Raw genomic sequence first — 22,110 nt, forward strand, 5'->3', positions numbered from 1 at the left:
CTATCCCACGCTACTCACTCTCTAAAATCAAACCTACTTCCCTCTAATTTACTCGAAACCACTCTAATCTACCCCACTCAATCTACTTCACTTCACTACAATTTACATCACTCCACTCCACCCAGTCTACCATATTCCACTCCAACCTACCACTCTCTACTCTAATCTACTACAATCAACCAGATTCCACTCCAGTCTTCTCCATTTAAGTCTACCCCCACTTTACCCCAATCTACCCTACACCACTCGACCCCACTCCATTCTTCCCCACCCCACTCAAGTCTATCCAACATACCCCACTCCAATCTACCCCACTCCACTCCTGTCTACCCACTCCCCCAGTCTACTCCAATCCAATCTTCCTCACTCCAATGTATCCCAATGTATCCCACTCCAATGTACCCCAATGCACCACTCCAATCTACCCCATTCCAATCTACCCAACTCCAATCTACCTCACTTCACTCCACCCCTCTCCACTCCTAACTAGCATAAACGGTGACGCCAGCCAATGGAAAAGAGGGGTGGGGCTTAAAGCCCTTTACTGAAACTCCTCAAGATCATTAAATCTCGCCGAGCGAGCTGCGCATGTGCGCCGCCACGCTAGCCGAGACCTAAAAAACATGTACCTTATAAGTAGGTTTTAAAGTGCTGCAGCTACAGGGAGAATTGGTAAAGGGTGGATGAAGAGCCATACAAGTACAGCGCAAGCACTGTTTTTGCAAATCCTAAAAAACAAGATTGCGAAAACTAGATGAAAAGATGTGGTTTGGTTATTGTCCATTGTTAAGATAGATAAATGAAAAGTAACTTTAAATTGTTCAAATGAGCATTTGAGCAGTTGTGCAAGTGAAAGAAACACACTGAAAGTGGTATTATTCTTTTATTGAGATGGTCAAGTTATTTTTTATTACAGATTTCTCCTACAAAGTTTTTTGTATTTTGCACTGCATTGTCATTGGCAATGTGTTACTTATGGTTTACAATTTTTCTTTATTTAAACTGTACACTGTGACATTTTCAATTATTGTGTTATATACTTTGAAGTTTGTATGTTGTAGAAAATACTGTATTTTCTTTCAAGGCATTTTTTACCATAAGTCCCAATGGCACTGCATCTGTTGCACCACTGAAATCATGACCCTAGTGCCTGCTAGATAACTGCATTTTGCCTGTTTTAAGAATGTGCAGTTGATGCAGTTGCTGTTCTTTATATTATATACCAATGAAAATACAGGGGGCTGTTTAAATTACTTTGGACAACTAAAACCCTTTGCAGCAATTATTAAGCCAAAATACCAGGCACAAAGCAATCTAAATTAGACAAAACGTGTGCCTGGTTTAAGAATGTGCAGTTGATGTTCTTTATATTATAATATTATATAACAACAAAAATACAGGATGCTGTTTAAATTACTTTGGAGAACTCAACCCCTTTTAGCAATTATTGATCTAAAATAAAATGGTTAAAAGTATGCAGATAAATATGAATGGATTTCTCAACCACGGAAAGATGAACAGCAAAATTTTCAATATTATGAAATAACTCCTGCTTCATCTTATAGAGTATCGCTCAATTACCATGTTGGTTTGGTTATTCAAATGGGCAACGGAAAATACAGCAAACGATATAGTATGTTTTTGGTGCTAGAACAATGCAATTTGTAAAGCAAAGGCCAGTCCAGAAAAAAACAACTTCCCGCCTACCTACTTGGGGGCATATCAGCAACAGCCAGCGATAATTATCGCTGAGCGCAGTTAGCGAGAGTATAATTATCGCCGGCTATTGCTGGATTATATCGCCGAGGTAGCGCGTTATCATCAAGGCTTATCTCCAATGCGATAAAAAATCCAGCACTAGAGGCAAAATGTGCGATTATCGCTGGAAATCCGACATCTCCGCAACGCAGAGGGGCTGTCCGGTGTTGCAAGCGGGCGCCGTCCTCGACTCTGCGAGGTAGGAGAGACACCGGGAGGCCTGCGGCTGCAGAGCTGGGCCCGTGGAGGAGGCCGTGATGAGAGGCAGGCTGTTGGAGGAGGGGCATGGGAGCCGTGCGCTGAGCTGAACTCTCCCATCTACATTGCCGTGGTGGACCCCAAGTGCAGAGCAGCGCTGTGGAAGGGCGCCGGGCTCTGGCTTCTCGAGGAGCCGCGTCGTTGTACATGCCTACAGGCTGGTGAAGAAACGCCGGTGAGACCTGGGAGCGGCACCAGACGGTGCAGTGCACCCTCCATTGTGCTCCGAGTTCGGCAGTCTCAGCTATCCAGGAGTGATCCAGATCAGAGCAACGGTGAGGAGCAGCCCCCAGGGGGTGACCTTGCGGCAGAGCCTTGGCAGCTGGGATACTGGGACTGGAAAAGTGCGGCCCGGAGGGACTTTAGTGGCCTGGTGCAGATGACTACGTGTGACTGCCAACGAGGCCGCAGTGAGTGGGGTGCAGTGGTGGTCCCGCTGCCCCTGAAGGAGCTTGGGGCCCACACAGCAAACAGGGAGTGTGGAGGGGGGGTACGAGCCTGGGGACTTCTAGCTGCCGGTGACTCCCCCCCCTGCCGCACATTTTCCATGCTGTCCAGTGTTACATGAGGCTCTCCCGGGCTTGGTGGAGGAGCCTTACATAACGGTTATGCCCGACGTGGTGGAAGCCAGCTCGCCGGGAGGGATCGCGGCCCCACACAGCCTGTGTTATGGACCTCAGAGGAGCAAGAAGTGAGAAGGTGGTTCGCCCTACCTGTAAGTGACCCAGCAAGGCACGTCTTTGCTCCCTTGGGGCCCTGACCACGTGGCGTCCTTGAGTGGGGCGGATTGACCAGGCCCCTTACAGCCTTCGGTGGGATCCCGGGGGTACCCGCGACTTCCCCGGTCGCGTGAAGCGCTCGGGGCCCGGACGGGGCAACAGGCCTGATCGCCCCTCAAAGTGGCTAGTCCAGAGGCACGAGGAGAGCTGCATACGGTCACTGACACCCCCTGTGATGGGGCCTCCAATCGTGGGAACACTGGTCACCTCCCTGCGGACCCGACAGATATAGCCACCCAACGAGCAAAACAAAAGGACATCCTGAGCAAGGAATCTTCCATTAAAGACCTCCTCCAGAAGCCGGGCGGGAAGAAGTCTGGGGGGCCTAACACTGACTCTCATGGGTCGCACTCTGGTGCTGTCGCGATGGACTCAATCACAGGGAATGCTGCCGAACCAGTCACAAAGGAGTTTGTGGAGCAACGTTTTGGTGCGCTACGAGACGATTTTGCCGGGTTGCGACAAGACCTGGCTGCTGACATTAAACAGCTCTGAGTGGATCTCAGCGATGTGGGAGATAGGGTGGACACCCTGGAGCGCAACGGGGACAGACGAGAGAAAGAGCTTGCTGAACAGGCCCAGGAACTCACTGATCTTCGAGAGCGGCATGAAGAGCTATACCTTAAGATGGAGGATTTGGAAAACCGCTCGAGGCACTCCAACATTCGCATCAAAGGTGTAGCACTGCAAGCGGATGGCGGCAAGCTCGAGAACTGGGTTCTCTAACTCTTTAAGCACATGGCTCTGGAATTGAGGGACCAGGAGGTCGTGCTGGACCGTCCACACCGTGCCGGGCGCCCTGCCTCAGACCCTGGCCAGCCACAGGACATTCTGACCTGCCTACACTCCTACAGGCAGAAGGAGGTAATTATGGCCACCACAGATGACCGTCCTACAGTGGAGTTTGAGGGCCTCCATGTGGGGGTGTACCAAGACCTCTCGCCCCTCACTCTCCAGAGGCGTAAAGAGTTGCCACCGGCCACGACCTTCCTTCGTGAACAGGGAATTTGCTACAGATGGGGACATCTGTTTTGACTATCCTTCGTCTGGAACAAAGAAACACATGGGGTGCGTAACCTGCAGGAAGCGAAGGCTGTCTTTGGGGCCGATCTGACAGTGGCTGAAGAATCGGAGGTGAAGGAGGAAGATCCACCCCTGGGGAGGCTGCGGAGACCGGCCAGGAGACGGGGCCCTCGGAGGGGGGCCCAGATGAAGCCTTCCGAAGAAGAACGCCGAGAGGAAAGGGAGGCCCTTCTGCGACAGATGTCAGACCGGGAGGACTCTGCTGCCAATGCCAGTGATTGATCCGGTCAGTCGCTGGCCTGAGATCATGAATTGGGAAGAATGGTCCAAACCTAGCATCCTGCGTTGTCGGTCTTCTGGGGGGGAGCCCACCCTCGGAATGGTGATGACCGACCGTCTGACTCATGAACCCCTGCACATTGGTGCGATTTGTACTCTTTAGAAGACATCTTCGAAGTTTCTTTCCATTCTTCTTTCTCTTTATTCCTCCTTTCTTTCTCTCTCTTTACTCCTTCCTTCCCTTTATACCCACGAGAGAGCTGCAGCTCTCCTGCAGACTGTGAGAGCTGATGCCATCCCACGGACAGGTAGAGTGACTCAACGAATTTGGTGGCTGAGTGCGGCGGGAAGAAATGGGGAGGAGCGCGCCACTTTAAATAGGAGAGTGGACCTGCTGTACGCCCAACGGGAAGGTTGCCTGTGTGCTCTATCTGCTCTTCCTCTGCTGAGATGCGCTGGCTGCTTGACTCGATCCCCTGACCCTGCCTCCCCTTGTGCATGCTGGGGCCGGCCTGTTAAATTAGGGAGACAATATGTAGGGCTGCTGCGGGAGGAGGGATTATCAGTACTGAGCCCTCACAGCGGGGTGTGTGGGGGAGGGGCGGGTGTCTTGCTGCTGCTGGTTCCCCCATGACAGGTTAGATCAGGGCGCGATTGAGCTTCCTCCTACCCCCACATGACACGTCTTAAAGTAGTTATCATGAGCTTCAATGTGCGAGGTCTTAATTTGCCTGCAAAATGGCGTGCACTCCTTGCCTAGTTGAAGGAAGCTAAGTGCGATATTTGCCTCCTACAGGAGACCCACCTCATGCGAGTGGACTGGAAGCGGCTTCGATCTCAGTGGTACAACAGGCAATATTTCTCATCAGGGCTGGGAAAGAAGGCTGGAGTCGCAATTCTTTTAGCCACGCATTTTCAGGGGACGGTAGTGGGCATTTACACGGAGGTCGCGGGCCGCCTTCTGGCCTTGAGCGTGCTACTCGGAAAGAGAATACACATGATAGGCTCATTCTATAGCCCTAACGCACATCAAGAGTCCTCCTTACGGGATACTATAAGCGCGAATATGGAGTCTCCTGATGAGGACCTCGTAATCAGGGAGAACTTTAACCTGGTCCCTGTTGCGGTGCAGGATAGGTCGACACTACGGATGGGGCACTCGGGCTCGATCTCTGACGCGATGCTTCAGATATTGAGGGAGGCAGGTCTCACAGACGCATGGCGCCATCGCTTTCCGACAGCGTGGGAATATACTTTTTTCTCCACGGCCCATCAAAACTACGCCTGCATCGACCTCTTTTAGACCTCACCTAGGGTCACGGCATCCACTGATGATGTATCCATTGGGGTGGCGGCGCTCTCGGACCACTCGCCGGTCTTTTTGACATTGCTCCTCCCTGGCGGTGCCTCGCGGCAGAGTTCATGGCTCTTAAGTCATAAGCTACTCACTTATGACGCTAATATTACTGGGCTCCGCAGCACTATCAAAACATACTTGGAAACAAACGATGTGGGCTCGGTGAGGATCGATATGCTCGGAGACGCCCTGAAGGCCGTCATCCACGGACGCCGCAGAGGGGAATTGGAGGAGCAAATTCAGGAACTGGAAGAGGTGCATCACCGAACGGGGTCGTTCCAAACTTGGCACCTACTCACACAAGCGAGAAAGCACTTGCGGGCTTTAGATCTCGACCACGCCGAATACCCCCTTCTCCACACCAAACACCGCTATTACGAAGGAGGAAACAAGGCGGGGAAACTCCTTGCACATGCTCTGTGGGCCCAAATGGCAGCGCGGAGTCACGGAACTCATGACCAAACGGGGCGAGATCATACGTGCAGATGGAGACATAGCATCCGAATTTGAGGCCTTCTATAAGGCTCTCTACTCAACCGATAGTCTGGACTCTATTGTGGCCAAGGAATATGCGCAAGAGGCTCCAGTGACCCCGCTCGTGGCCTCGGTTGCAGCCAGTTTGGAAGCGGAAATTAGCCCTGATGAAGGTTTGCGGGCCATTCAGGGCCTCTCGGTCGGTAAGGCGCCGGGAGATGATGGCTTCCCGGTCGACTCTCATAAAACTTTTGCATCAGATCTCTCCCCCCTCCTGGCCCGGTTGTTCAACACCTTTAGCTCCTCCGGGAAAATCACCCCGTGGATGTCAATGGCAGAAGTGGCGGTCATTCCCAAGCTGGGAAAGGATCTGTGTGAGTGTGCCTCATACCGCCCCATCTGCCTGCTCAATGTGGACCTGAAGATCTTCACCAGTATTTCAGCATCTAGCATCCAGGCTCGCTCCCCATATGCAGGGACTGGTGGATCCCAACCAATCGGGCTTTATCCCGAACCACAATTGAAGATGGGGCTCGACGACTTTGCCTTTTACTGGACAGGATGCAAGGAAACCAAACCCCGGCGATACTTCTCTCGGTAGATGCCGAAAAGGCATTTGACCGGGTCCACTGGAATTATTTGCAACAGGTCCTCTTCCGCTTCGGACTCGGAGACAGATTCCGGAGATGGGTGAATTGTGGATACCATGGTCCACAGGCCTGCATCCGGGTCAATGGGGTGGCCTCCCGTCGCTTCCGGGTCGGACACGGCACACGGCAGGGGTGTCCCCTCTCCCCCCTCCTTTTCGTGCTCTATATGGAGCCATTTGCCGAAAAGGTCCGCCAACTCCCTACGGTCACTGGGATCCGGATGGGTGACAGGGAATATAAGATCTCCCTATACGCTGACGATGTGCTCCTTTTTTTTATCGCACCATTTGGTCTCTCTTCCCCCTCTGCTGCTGGAGGTAGAGGCCTTTAGCGTAGCGTCGGGATTTAAAATTAACCTGAAAAAGACTCAGGCTTTGAGCCTTGCGCTTCTTGAGGCGGATCGACACCAATTATTGCTTCACTTCCCATACCTGGGGCCCCAGATTTTCTCTACCACTGTGAAGACTGCCCAGGTGAATTATACGGAGGCTCTGAGCAAATTGCACCTCGAGCTAAACAGTTGGAAGAAACAAGCCCTCTCCTGGTTGGGCAAGATTGCGGCCGTCAAAATGACGACTTTCCCCCGTCTGCTTTATATCATGCAGACGCTCCCCCCATGTCCGCCGCCCACGATGCTGGCTCATAGGCAGCAACTCATCAACAGCTTCACTTGGGGGGGAAAGAAACCACGTATGGCTCGACACCTCATTTATCTGATGCAGGAAGAGGGTGGCCTAGGTGTTCCGCACCTCAGGCACTACTACAAAGTGGCACAATTATGATGGATGGTCGAATGGTATCAACTAGAGTCGGAAAAACACTGGTGTTTTATGGATAGGGGAGTCGCGGGATCCACATTTGGAAGGTCCCATGGTAACCCAGACGTCATTGGCCGCTGGGTGCGTACCTCTCCACAGTCCTGCAAGCCACCATGCAGGTGTTGGACAGGGTCCAGGAGAAGTGTCAGCTGTCCACAGCTATCTCACCCTTGACCCCTTTTATTGGGAACCCCGATTTCCCCCCGGCCCTAGAGGGCAATGCTTACCTGAAATGGCTAGAGGCAAACTGTAAACGTATAGGCGATCTTTTTGACGAGCAGGGAATCCTGAACTTCCCCAGGTTAGTGGCTCTTTATGGGATCCCCAAGGATGCGTACTGGCAGTACTTAGCACTGCAAAACCAAAGGGGATGATGGACGGAATGTTGAACATTGCAAGCACTCACCCCCAGTCAACCAATCTAGGTTTAATCCATCATCATTCTTTAGCTCACTCCGCCACCCCAGTTCAGACATGGCCATATGCAAGTCAGTCTGACCCTGTGCCTCATGGGAACAGTCCAGCCTGAACTGCCAAGCTATGTCTTCCCTGGACCAGAAACAAGCACCCTGGGACCGGTTTCTGGCTAATCAGCCGTCATCAGCCAGGCTAGCTTAAATCCAGTGGCAAAGTGAGCAAGAGACCCACATCTGGGCATACCCTGCCAACTTGGGACAGATAAAGCAATACCAAAGGGGATGATGGACGGAGTGTTTTATACATTGCAAGCACTCACCCCCAGTCAACTGATCTGGGTTTAATCCATCATTCTTTAGCTCACTCCGCCACCCCAGTTCAGACATGGCCATATGCAAATCAGTCTGACCCTGTGCCTCATGGAAACAGTCCAGCCCGAACTGCCAAGCAATGTCTTCCCTGGACTGGAAACAAACATCCTGTGACTGATATCTGGCTAATCTGCCATCATCAGTCAGGCTAGCTTGAATCCAGTGGCAAAGTGAGCAAGGGACCCACGTCTGGGCATACCCTGCCAATTTGGGGCAGATAAAGCAACTTAGCACTGCACCACTGGTGGGTTTGCATGCTGGTCGGCTCCTCACCAAATTTGAGATTTGGTACATCACTCGAATCTCCAACAAACGCCTTCTGTCAGACATCTATGGCTTCCTCAACAGGGCAGGAACCCAGGCCAAGTCCCCGGCACAGGGCAGGTGGGAAGCGGAACTGAGACTGGAGTTTTCCCCCAAGGAGTGGGCGGATATTATTCACACGGCCCGGGCATCCTCATGCAGCCCCTCAGGGAAGGAAATGCTCCTAAAAATTGCAAACTATTGGTATTACACCCCAATGAGGGTTGCTAAATGGAAGCCCAGCTGCAGCAACCTCTGTTGGCGTAACTGTGGGCAGGAGGGTACACTATCCCATATTTTATGGCAAGGCCCTAAGATACAGACATTCTGGTAGACTATCCTGCCCATAGTCGATCAGGTTTACCAGACAGAACTCCCCAGATTTCCTAGTTACATCTTGCTGGGGCTACCCAGTCCCCTCACATACCCTCTCCGGTCCTGTAGGGGCAGGGCGATCACTAGGGGCTGCCAAGCAGGTTCTTCTGGCATGATGGGGCACAACTGCCGTCCTGACCAAGTTAGATTGGCTACACAAAATGTGGGAGGTTGTGGGGATGAAGCGGATCACAGCGGGGATCAATCACACACTGTCTAAATTCGATAAGACTTGGGGGTCCACGGTAGTCTACCTATCCTCAGAGTTCATGGAACTTACCTGCCCTCGCTACCTTCGAGTTTTGCGACTCCCTGCACCTCACATAACAGACCCGCTGCCTCCTCAGAACGTCACTTAGCCCTAGACCCCTACCGAGTCACGTCCTACGCTGTGGGTGGATACCTATCCTCTACCCTCTCTGTCTCTCTCAGTCTTTTCTTTGCTTTCTTTTCCTTCCTCTTTGCTTCTTTCCCTTCCAATAAAGTTTGCTTTTGAACAAGACGTTCCCCGCCGGCCGGTGGTTGTAGGTGGGTGTACTGTTTAAGATTGCAATATACTCAATAAAATCAGATATAAACCACAAATTACTTCTATGCCGCTGAAGAGAGACAATCCTTCCCAGTCTGTCCCAGTCCTCCCCATGGCACCTCGCGAAGAATGAAACAGATATTTTCAGTGTTAAGTGTTTTTACGTTCTATCTTGTGACTATATTAAACTTTGCTTGGAAATAGGAAAATATTGATCTTAGTACTTTACAGTGGTTCTCTGATAGATTACACTGTTCCACCCTACCTACAATTTCAGAACATCCTTCAATATGTCACCTTCTGCGCTGAAACAATGTTGGAGAAATGTTTTTTTTTAGCCTGCTGCAGAGGTAGTGCTGATCAAACTTAATGATGCCAAGCCTGGAGGCTGCATGTTATGTTTAATCTTGGGCTATTCTCAATTGCATTAATTCATTATATGAAAAAGACATTTACAAAATAATTACATGAAAGTAACAAGAATTTGAAGGTGATAGTGGGACCCTGAAACGACATAGTTAGATTTAATATGCTGCCACAAAGCTATTGGATTTGACAATACTTGCTTTACTTTTACAAGACGCCAATGCACTCAGATGCAATGCACCAGCTATGTAGGGTAGGTAAAACATAATAAAACATAGCAAGAATATTCAGTTGCAGAGTGTGCATGTATGGATAGTGATCTTGGAACGATTTTTTAATAGGTATTTAAAAAATTAGTCATACAATGGCTTTTCTGTGAATGCATAGACATGAACACACACGATTGCCCATCTTGGAATGGACGTTTGAAATTCTTTTTTGAAGTTAAGAATGATAAAGCTTCTTCAAACATGACCACTGCTAATAGTGCTTGCACATAAAGTGGCGGGCTGTAAGAGGTAGAGAAGACCAAGTTGCAATATATGTAGAGGTGCCAGGCCCTCACAGATTATAAAATAAGAAATATTTTAACATTGAAAAAGAATTTCAACCACATATTGTCCCACCAGCCCTGGCACTCAGGGGGGCTGTTTTTATAGATGATGTGCACATTGGGCAGAAGCAAAATGCTGTCATTTACACAAGGGGAGCCAACAGCTGAAGTGGGCTGACTCATTGCCCCCATGCTATAGGTGGTCATGGGCAGAAGCAAAGTGTGAATGAGAATTTACCGGGCTCTCTGAATATTTGCAATTTCAGTTTTAGGTCCCGTTTTGCAAATCCTTTTAGATCATAGGTTGTCGTTTCACAGTGTTACCATCAGTTGAAACAGAGGGCCTCATTTATGAGGAATTGGCGTAGGGCAGCGCCGCAAATATTCTTGCTGCACTGCCCTACGCCACTTTGAAAGGGCAGGAATGCACCGCATTTATGAAAACCAGTGCAATCCTGTCTTTTCCCTCTGCGCTGGTTCACAATTTACTGCCTAGCGCCAACATAGGAACCCTTGCACCATGGTGCAAGGATGGAAGGGTGCCTTCATTGCAGACAGGATTGTTTTGTGCAGGAATCCTGAGAGGCATTTTCCTCTAACTATGTGTGCTGCAGAATCTAGCACACAAGAAAGGAGGAAATAAATTTGGAGAAATAATATTTCTTCCTGTTACGCCTGCTCTGGGGAGGCATAAGGGTGTTGCGCTACTCCAGGTTTATGTGATTAAGTAAGTCTGGGGCAGCATCAAAACCCACTGGTGTTGCATGGGAACACCAACCGTTATGCCCATGGAAACAGAGTAAGGCAACGCAGTGACTTGCGCTGCTTTGTCTTACTCCATAACTATGAGACCATGCAAAGCCACGCAGGGTGGATTTGTGTCACCTCATAGTAATGATTGAGAGGCTTGCACTGCCGGAGTGTTAAAAAAAGTGACGCTCTGGCGGTGCAAGCCTCTCATAGATAAGCCCCCGAGGTCATAATCTGAGTGATTGCAGGTAGCACGCCAGTCATGCTCCACGGAGCCGCGGCGAGGCAGTGTCCTGGTGAATAGGTAACCTTGATATTTGTGTGACTATAGGTACCCCTTCCCTCCCATGTTGAAGGCTCATGGGGCATTATCTGGGTAATATAAGAAACCCATTCAGCAATATACCTACTGGGGTATAGTATACTGTGCGTGTAGAATTTATGTGCACGACTTAGTAAGGATTATATGTAAATACACAGTTGTTTTGATTTGAGTGTAGAAGGGATCTCTTCTAGGTCATGATGAGAAGACAGGGGAGGGCTTCGAAACATGTCGACACAGGAGACACTGCTCATTAAAGCATAATATCTCCATCTCATTCCCCACTTTTAACGATACCAGCTCAAAGGAACATTAAAATGTATTTTTTACACTGAGCCAGATATTTTTACATTTTTCACCATTCACCATTCACTCACTTCTGACCCTTCCACTCACAATCCTACACCACACATAGTATTGTTTTTCACAATCAGTGCTCCCACGTAGTCGTAGGTCGCAGCACGCCCGTCCCGCAGCGGGGCAGGAAGACCCCGATGATGAAGCATGTCACCAAGGGTCCTTTTGGTGGGTGAGGGGTATTTAAACAAGGCTGTGTGCTTTCCACCATTGTAGGAGACACACGCAGTCTGGAGGAACTCTTCTATACTTTCCCATAATGGTGGATCCCTTTGTTTTTTGACAATATAACTTGAGGAGGACGTATCCACCTCTTATGCTCTTTTGAGCATTGCCTCTTCACTCCCTTCTTGTGTTACTTTGAGCATGCCAGTCATAACTGGTGCAGAATGTAACATAGAAAACCATGAAAAGCACTTTCTGATTGTTTTAGGCCTTGCCTAAGACAGCATATGCACTGTCTGTTGCTAAACATGTTGTTAGCTTACAGTGGGTTTAGAGCCTTCCCTCTGTTGTCAACGTGCTTCACAGCCTCTCCTACCCACTCTCCATTGACAGCTTGTGGTCTCATCTCCTCACATCCCCCCTCTGCTGTCAGCTTGCAACCCTGTTCCCTCCCTCCTGCTCACCATTATCAGCTTACTTCACTATGCCCTCCTGCCCACCCTCTATAGTCAGCTTGCTTCGCCAGCCACTCCGGCCCACCGTCCATTGTCTGTGTGCTTCCCCAACCATTTCCACCTATCCTCTGTTTTCTGTGTGGTTCCCCGTTGTCTTTTGCCTGTCCCGTCTCCCCACCCTTGTACTTCTCTCCTGCCTTACCTCCCTCTGTGTGGCCTCGCTCCCCAACCTACCTCTCTGTTTTTTGTCTTTTTTGTATTTTTTATAAACTCTTTTTACAGCTCACATCAGATTAAACAGTTATGCGTCTCATTCCCGTTGGTCACCCCTCAATCTCTCACCCCCATCCCTATTCATCAGCGATGGCATCTGCAAAGTGTCTTGACCATGGTGGGCCACTTCCCTGAGTGGAGGGAGAAGCACAAATGTTGCCCCTATGTGTGTGTTCATTTTCCCCATACCCGATCCCACTTCTTGGGGCACCCGCTGTTCATGTAGACCGCCTTTTCTGCGTGCATGCACAAGTCCATATCCCGCACCCACTCCTCTTGGGTGGGCGGCTCGGGCACACCCCACCTACAAGCAATTTTTCACTTGGGTTTGTTGCATCAAAGTGCTTATTTAAAAATAGTTTTGGGGCATGCTGCGCGGTAGCAATGTAGCTGTACAGCATGGCTAAAAATCCTTGCCAAGACCAATAGCTCTTATTGTCAAGATCTGTTGGCTTTGCCATTGATTGTTAGTACTGCAGTGGCCTCTAAATGAGTATGTAGGTGTTCATTAAAAGCAAAGGCAACTGCAAACAAGTGTAAGCATCTAACACAGAAGAATAGTAACCATCACAATCAATAGATGCACAAACAGCTGCATGGATTACTGAACTGTATCAGTATAGTAAACTGCATTAGCTAAAACATCAACAACAGAATGATTGGTATGTGGTCACTGCTGCTGCTAACACACTTAGTTAACCATTTCTTATATGTGACTGTCTGTCTCTGTGCATATTTAGTAAATTCCACTTACTTTACATTGGAAATAAAAAATAACAATGCAGAATTCAGCTAGTGGTACTTGTTTGGAACAGCTTACTGACAGGATTGCCTTTTTGCCAAATTATATTTTGATAGTCTCATAATGTCTTCAAACATACCAGTAAAATATCACATGAAATGTCCATGTACAAAACAGATTAAATTGAAGCAATATTTACGAATATGCCTGAAGTAAAACACTCCTGGTGAGGTCTGTCTCACTTCAGGAATAGGAGATCTGTCTTACTTCAGGCATAGGTGTGAGTTAGTCATGTTTCCAGTAGTAAAAAATAATGCCAATCTTGTACTGCTTCTCGAAACTACTCACAGAAAACACTCTGTGAATCAAGGCTGGATATTCTATAGTAATCCTGAGTAAGACTCAACTACTCATCGAAAAGGTTTAAGATTTGGGCCTAAGTCGTGAAACTACCTCCAATGAATGTCAATAAATAGAGCTACTTAAAAGGCCTTTCATTCAAATTAGGCGCAGTAAAATTATTACTTTTATCCATTGTAAGTCTGAGGACAAAGGAGTCATTTTTAGGTCGAGCCTAGACAGCACTTGCGCTGTCTCTTTGAGACATGCTGAATTTCATTTGTAGGCGTACAGCCCGCCCACTGCTTTTCATTTGTTTGTGTCAGTGTCCTTTAAAAATCCTTGCTTCTGAGTGGTTAATCTTTCCTCTTTGTCCCACCTTCCCATTAATTGATGACTCCCACGGAGCATGCCTTACTACTTGTACTCTTCCAATTGTCCCATTTTAGCAATTGTAAAAGGGACTACTTTTTTCTTTGTTCAGGAGCACTGCACACGAGCGCTTGAACTTTTCAGTGCTTTAGTACAACGGTGGCTGTTTTTATGTGTCACCATGACAGCCATATCACTATATAGTGCTATCTCGACCCGAAGGTATTCAAGCACTTTAAATGAGTGCACGGGGAGATTAAATGATTTGCCCAGAATGTTGAGCCGATGTTTAGACTCAAACCCATATCAATATATATCTTTACCCAAAGATATTCAAGCTCTTTACATCAGTGCACAGGCATACCGAATGAATTGGCTAGAATGGTGAGCCGACACCGAGACTTGAACCCAGTTTCTTCAAATCCAAAGTCAGCAGCTCTTGCCATTGTGCCACACCCTCTCCCCAAATTTTTGCCTTGAAAGACAGTCATTTTAAAGTCAGGCAGATTATATGGGCAACATACTATATTGCTTATTTAGGTGACTGAACATCAAAACATAAACATATTTCATTAGAAAATCCTGATGTAAAGAGTACATGAAGTTTAAATTATTAAATAACGTGCAAGAATGTAAATATCCGTGAATGACATTGATGGTAACGTCATCAGTAAAGTAGTCACTTGTCCTTTGTTCTGTTTCAGTATGCATATCAAGTGATGTAATTGGCAGTCATGTCTTTTTTATTGTTTCAATGTTCAAGTTGCTCTGTGCTCGTTGTCACCATAGCGACCACATAATTATATAGCGCGATCTCGACCCAAAGTTATTCTAGTGATTTACTTGAGCGCACAGGAAGATTAAATGATTTGCCCAGAATGTTGAGCCAATGTCAAGACTCTAATCCACATCATTATATAGAGTGATCTTGACCCAAAGTTATTCAAGTGCTTTACATGAGCGCATGGGAAGATTAAATGATTTTTTCAGACTGTTGAGCCGATGTGCTGCATTTTTGCACGTGTTTGTGTAAATAACAACCGTTAAAAACTCTCATAGTGTTCAGACTCCATGTATACAACCAGGTGTACTTCTCATATGGCAGCCCCTGCCACAGTAACCTGGTTAAGCAGGTAGTGCTTGCGGAGTTACACTAAAGCTGCAAGTCTGCACTCGAGTGAGTGTGCTGCTTAGGTTGAGGGATCCAGTGAGCAACTCTGCTAACTTCTGGATCAACAAGCATGTGTCCCATTCCTTAAAGATCCACCATGTATGTTTTCCAAAACTAACCCCGAGTCATGTCAATTTCTTCATCGGCTAATAGCAAAAATACATAAAACATGTTTTTAGTGATCATATCCAAGAGCTGTTAAAGAAATAAAAGTTTTCTTTTTTATTATTGTGTAATAAGCATCTATTATGTAATGTCCGACATTATATACATCCCAGATACTTGCAAATCAAGTGCAAATTGTCATGTATACCAACAGGTGAAGAGAGGAATTGCTACTAAGCAGTCAAAGCAATTCCAAATGAGTGTTAAAACAAGCATTTGCAATGCAATAGGTCTCCCATTTACACGAGTTTGAGCTATTGACATTGCAAATAACAATGCCTTTTATTTTTAAAACAGAAATAAACGCCATTGTTATTAAGAATGCCAATAGCTTAAACTCGCATAAATGCAAGACCTATTGCATTGCAAATGCTTGTTTTGAATGCACTTAGACCACTGGCTTAGAATAGTGGCCACCGCGGAGTTCTGTGCCCGAGGTGCTGCCGTCTGCGCTGAGACCCTTGTGCAAACCAGACAGATATGGATAAGAATTGTTTACTATTTTGTAATTATGACCTTGTGTTTCTCTATTTGGTAATATTCTGCAATTTGGAACCTTCTGTAACTACCCATGTCTACTGTAAAGCGCTCAATCACCTAGGTGATGTCCGCGCTATGTACAAAATAAATAAACAAACCAACCGCCGCTTCATCCCACACATGCTGCCTCTAGCAGCGGTGATCTCCCAGCCCCACGCTCTCCCAGAAAGACAGTTGCAGCTCTCGCTGTCCGTGCCATGACCCCGGGGCAGCCAGGGGCAGAGCGCGTGTGAGCCCTGCAGCCTCCCACCCTCAGCTAGCCCTATGAGAGAGACGATGGAGAACGGGTTCTGCTCCCGGTCCTGCTGCTGCATATTGTGGCGATGGGCTTCATCTACAGGGCCATGCTCCATGACGACTTCCGAAACCAGCTGAAGAAGGCGGGGGCGGTGGCAGCCAAGTACCAGCAGCACCAGGAGTCACTGCCTGCACAGCTGCAAGGTTGGCACGATAGCGGCTTCTAGGCAACAATGCTGTGTGCATCCGTTTGCTGTCTGTCTGGGTCTGTTTGTAAGCATGTGTTTTTTTTTCACATAGCATATGCACTAACCTGCATGCATTCCAGCTGAAAATCGCGACCAAACACTCTTACTTTTTCATTAATTAAAATTCAAGAGGGTGAACTCGGTGTACACAAGGAGTTTTAACTTGTGTTAGATAGCTCAGTTGCTTCGTGTGCTTGCTGCAGATGGCTGTTGTTCTCTTCCATGAGAACCCGAATCAGTGTTTCACACCCTACCCCAGATCAATAAAATAAACTCGTGCCATTCAGTTTGTTATAGTTCAGGATGGTACTGCGCCTTGAAGCCACAGTACTGGCAGTGAGAGCTAAGTAAGACACGCAGTTTTTGTTGTTCTCAAATTGCACCCACCACGTCTTCGGAGAACTGAGAAAAAACAAGCCCGCGAGCAAAAGAGATGCCACGCGGTGCACGTGCACATCGCCTGTCCAAGCGCGCACATGAACTGAAAGCTAAATCAAGCGCACGGTGGGAGCGTGTGAAACAGAGAGGAGATGCCATGCGCGTGTACATCGCCTGTCCGTGGTTTGTCTCCCTTCACGCACCAAACCGACAACAATAGTCTCGCCAAAGCGAAGTAGCACGCATGCGCTGCATTCGCTAGGCGAGACCTAAACAATTATATTCTTGGTCAACATTGTATGTTGAGTTACTTTTAGGTCTCTGCTGACTGTAAAATGAGAAGTTTGTCAGAAATATTTTAAATGTATTTTCGTATAACCGACTCTAGTTTTGGTCTCTTTTTCCTGCACTGCCTTCATACAGGGCTCAGGGCTGCCAAGTTTTCATTGTATTTATCTGTGACATTACCAAGTTAGCAATGCACTTTTGTGTGACATTCCATGTCTCAACTATGACACCCCAATTGACACTTTAACACGAGTATGAACTGCATCTCTGCTTTATCATTAGTGACCCTATTTTTTTAATATTGAACACTCTTCTAGGGCTAATATTTAAGTTCAAACCAAATTCTTCACTTAAGCTTGCTTCTTTACAACTCATATAATCTCCGTGCTCCACCCCCATCCCATTGACAAAGCCAATAGGTCTCCCATCGGCGAGACCTATTGGCATTGCCAATGCTTGTTTCACTTCTTGAACCTTCCTTCAAAAAAGCAGAATGAACCTCTGCCCTACAGCTGTTGGTACTCAGCACAGAGGAAAGAAATGCAGAATAGCCACTTCAGACATATCAACAGACTGACTGCAAGGAGATTAAACTTCATGACCACACCATGAATTGTTTCAGGGCGTCACAGGCAAGACGCCACACCAAAAGGTGATAAACAATCATTATTTCGTTGTGCTTTATTCACACCTATACGCTTTGCACTTGTCTCCATTTTGCCGTTGGATGTATATGCAGGTTTAGGCCAGTAGGTGACACACATCCTGTTTGAAAGAATGTAGCCTTGAGACAGCACATGCCATCTCTTCTGCTTATGCTTTCATAGCCCTTGGGGGTGCATGGGAGCAGACTGCTATTCAGGCTAAATAACAAGTCAGTACAGCAGCAATGAGTTTTAGCTACATCTGTATAAACAGAGGCAGGATCGGCTCAAGGGACTTTAAATAAACAGATTTTTTCATGCTAAAATGACATGTGAATGTGCCAATGATTGGTTTGTGGTAACTCTTGACTCAGTGCGCGAGAACTGTGTTATGATTGATTTTCTGTGTGCTTATCATTGGGAATCATTAATCTGATAATGCAGGAAAGATAATGTTTTGCTCACATAAATGGTACTTAGGCGAGCAATGTGTTTGTGAATAGTCCCTTCAAATAAGTCAAGGATACTCAAGCTGCATTCAGAGTGAATATTGCCTTTTACAGGTAAATGGTATATGTACCACAGGGTGGGACACCACCTCTCTTCATAATAGTGATATTTACTGTGAGAACTTTTTGTGGAGTCTGATGTATGTAAACACAAGCAGGAATGCAGGAGTCTCTTCTATATAAAGCAGGATCTTTATTTGCAGAGCACAGACAAAGCGTACACCACAACCGCTGACCGGACACCAACTGCCCCCAGCTGGAATCCCCACAACGGTAACATGCTAGTACTAAGAACGCTACAAGCGTTCTAGGATCTGAACTGGGAAAGGACACAAAGGAAGGCTTGACACACACACAAGAAGCAGGGTAAGTACTAACAAGGCAAATATGTAAATAAGTATTTACAACACATCTTCTTCCCTAAACCAAAACAAAGAAACAATATACCCCAAGATACAATCACATCACTTGTGACACAAATAATCATCCAAATAAGCTGGAGGTCTGCGAGACCTCACCACTCTGGTCTCCTCGCGGTGAACAGAATCATTGTTAGCATGGGCTTGACTCTGTATATCAAAAGAACTACAAGCATCACCACCACCATCCTCCCTACAGCGGCTTGAACTCAAACCCGAAGTAACATCCTCCGGAGTAGAAAACAAGTAACCGCTACTGGTTGAACCTGAAACAGCAGGCGTAGGGAAATCCTTAACCACTGCAGACTTGCTATACAAAGCCACCCTCCGAAGATTCCACTTCTCCCCATTGTCAAGCACCACATAATGCTGAAAAACCTTCTTCACCACATGTGGACCCCTAAATTTCGAAAGACCCTTGGCCACTCTCCCCGATTTGACTTTGACTAAGTCACCCTCGGAAATTGTACTCCCCGTTTTAACAATTGTCTCTTGCTGAGTACAACCAAGAGCTGAATTCTTAATCCAAGAGGGAGCTAGTTTGGTGCCAGGACGTCTTCCCCGCATGAGTTCAAAAGGCGATTTAAAGTCCGCTTTATGAACAGTGGTCCTATAGGCCCATACCATGTTTCTGACCATTTCGTGTGCAAACCCACCTGAAACACACGACATCTGAATAATACCCTTGACCACTCTATTAGCCCTCTCACACACACCATTCGCTTGCGGGTTATAAAGAGAAGTGCGGTGATGAGTCACACCACACCCACTCAGAAACACACGCATCTTCTGAGACGTTAGTTGAGTACCATTATCTGTGATTAAAATTGAAGGATACCCCTCACCCAAATCCCTTTTAAAAACTGTATAGTGCAGTCAGTGGTTATGTCCTTAACGAACTCCACAGCAAGCCACTTCGAGTAAACATCCACTATTACAATGGCAAACCGTTGAGCAAAAGGCAATTCGTCCATTGGACCTATAAAGTCCAAGCTCACGGTATGCCATGGTAAACCCGGACAAACAACGTGGCTGGGCGTAGAACTAGACCCAATCTTGAGTCTCTTTTCACTGTCCTTACACACTGAGCAATTCTCCACCCATGAAGTCACCTGTGTGTCCATGGCAGGCCACCAAAAATCCATTTTCAACCTACGCTGTGTAAGAGTTTGCCCTAAATGACCCTCATGAGCCAACTTTACAATTTTCAGTCTTAAACCATATGGTGGAATGTATCTATCGCCTCTCATTAAGATCCCAACACCATACAATGACAGCTCATCCAACACCTTAATGAAAGGTCGCACCGGTGGTTGGACACAACTTTCCCGCCGGGAGCCTAATTTCACCAAATCAATCACCTTCTGCAAAACTATGTCTTTTTCCATGGCATCCAACCACTCCTCCTTAGTGAAAGTACCATCACTCAAGGCGACCACATCTTGAATGACGGCAACAGCCTCGTCACAATGCGTATCGGACAACTCCTTCAACGTAACATCCTCTCTAATAGGAAGCCTTGATAAACAATCCGCCTGTACATTACGCCAACCTTGAACATATGAGATGTCATACTGATACTCCTGAAGTTTTGAAGCCAATCTTGCCAATCTCGGTGAACCCTTACCCGCTCTCCCTGGGGAGAAAACCTTTAACAACGGCTTGTGATCTGTTTTGAGCTGGAACTTAGTTCCCCACAAATATGTCCTGAAGTACTGGACACCCCAAGCAGCAGCCAATGCTTCTTTTTCTATAACAGAATAATTCTGTTCAGATGAGGAAAGGGTGCGAGAAGCAAAAGCAATAGTCTTTTCGCCTTCCTGCCATCTTTGCAACAAAATCGCACCTATTCCTATGGCACTGGCATCCACCATCAATATGGATGTACGACTAATGTCGAAGGGGGTTAACACTTTCGCCTGACACAACTCTTTCTTAATCAGGTTAAAACATTCCTCATGACATGCACTCCAACAAAACTTCACCCCCTTTTTGAGTAACGATCTTAGGGTCATGGTTTTGCTAGAAAAATTCTCCACAAACTTCGAGTAAAACTCAATGAGACCCATAAAAGACCTGAGTTGCTCCTTATCCATGGGACACGGAGCTAACTTTATAGCCTCAAGCAAATCCTTCTTCGGCTTGACTCCCTGAGCTGAAATCTCATAACCCAAATACTCTATGTTTTGGACAAGAAACCGACACTTCTCTTTGCGTAATGTCAACCCAGCGTCTTGGATTCTCCCCAAAACTCTTTTAAGAACTACGTTGTGTTCTGTAATGGTGTCTCCAAAGACTAATATGTCGTCCTGAAAGAACACCGCTTTCTTAATCCCTTTAAAGATCTCGGAAACCATGCGTTGAAACACACTAGCTGCAGAGCTTAAACCAAACGGGAGTCTCGTAAACTGAAACGTGCCCTCAGTGGTAATGAAAGCTGTGAGTCCTTTAGACTCATCATGAAGGCGGATTTGGTGATATGCACTCTTTAAGTCTAACTTTGTGAAAAATTTTGCACCTTGTAAGGTTGAGACAAGTTCGCCTATATTTGGAAGGGGAAAAGTATCAGCCACAACATACCTATTCAATGACCTCAAGTCCACACAGAACCTAATTTTGCCATCAGCCTTCTGCGTGATGACGACCGGAGATACCCAAGAAGATGCCTCTACCGGTTCAATGACACCCCCCTGCAACATCTCTTCAATCACCTTCTTGACTTCATCTTTCACTGAAAGTGGGACTCTCCTCACCTTATGCTGCACGGGAACTGTGTCATGTTTCATGACTATCTTGTGGACATATCCCTTCAACTCTCCCAACTCGTCCCTAAACACACTCCCTGCTTCATTGAGAATGTCACTGAGAGTGTGTTCATCCACAACCATGACTTGATTGGGTGCTCTGGGGTTCACTATTATATGCAAGTCATATTGATGAATCCAACCCAAGATTGGTGGACCATCAACTGCAACATAAACTTTCCCTTTGATTGACCTTCCTTCAAAGTGAATATCCGCATCAAAGTAGCCCAACAAGTCTATCCTCTCTCCTTGGTAACCTGTTGGTGAGATGTCACTCTCCTTTAAGGGTTGACTACCCCACTCGCCCCTGAATAAAGGCTCGGGAATAATTGTGTGTCTTGAACCCGTATCGACCATCAGAGTTACATTATGCTCATTAATCACAAACTGTGCTTTAGGTCTCACTTCTCTTTTCTCATTACAATTGCTCACACAAACATCCTCAACACACAATATTTTGTCTTTATCACGCTTTAACCCTTTGGATTCATCTTCAACGAAAGCTACACTAGCATTTCCTTTCGTCCTGCACATCCTAGAGAAATGCCCCAATCTCCCACACTTGAGACACTCTTTATTGTTCGCAAAACAGAACTTTGCGTCTGACTTATGGTTATTGCTA

Source organism: Triturus cristatus, chromosome 8, assembly GCF_964204655.1.
Source record: "Triturus cristatus chromosome 8, aTriCri1.1, whole genome shotgun sequence".
Taxonomy (NCBI): domain Eukaryota; kingdom Metazoa; phylum Chordata; class Amphibia; order Caudata; family Salamandridae; genus Triturus; species Triturus cristatus.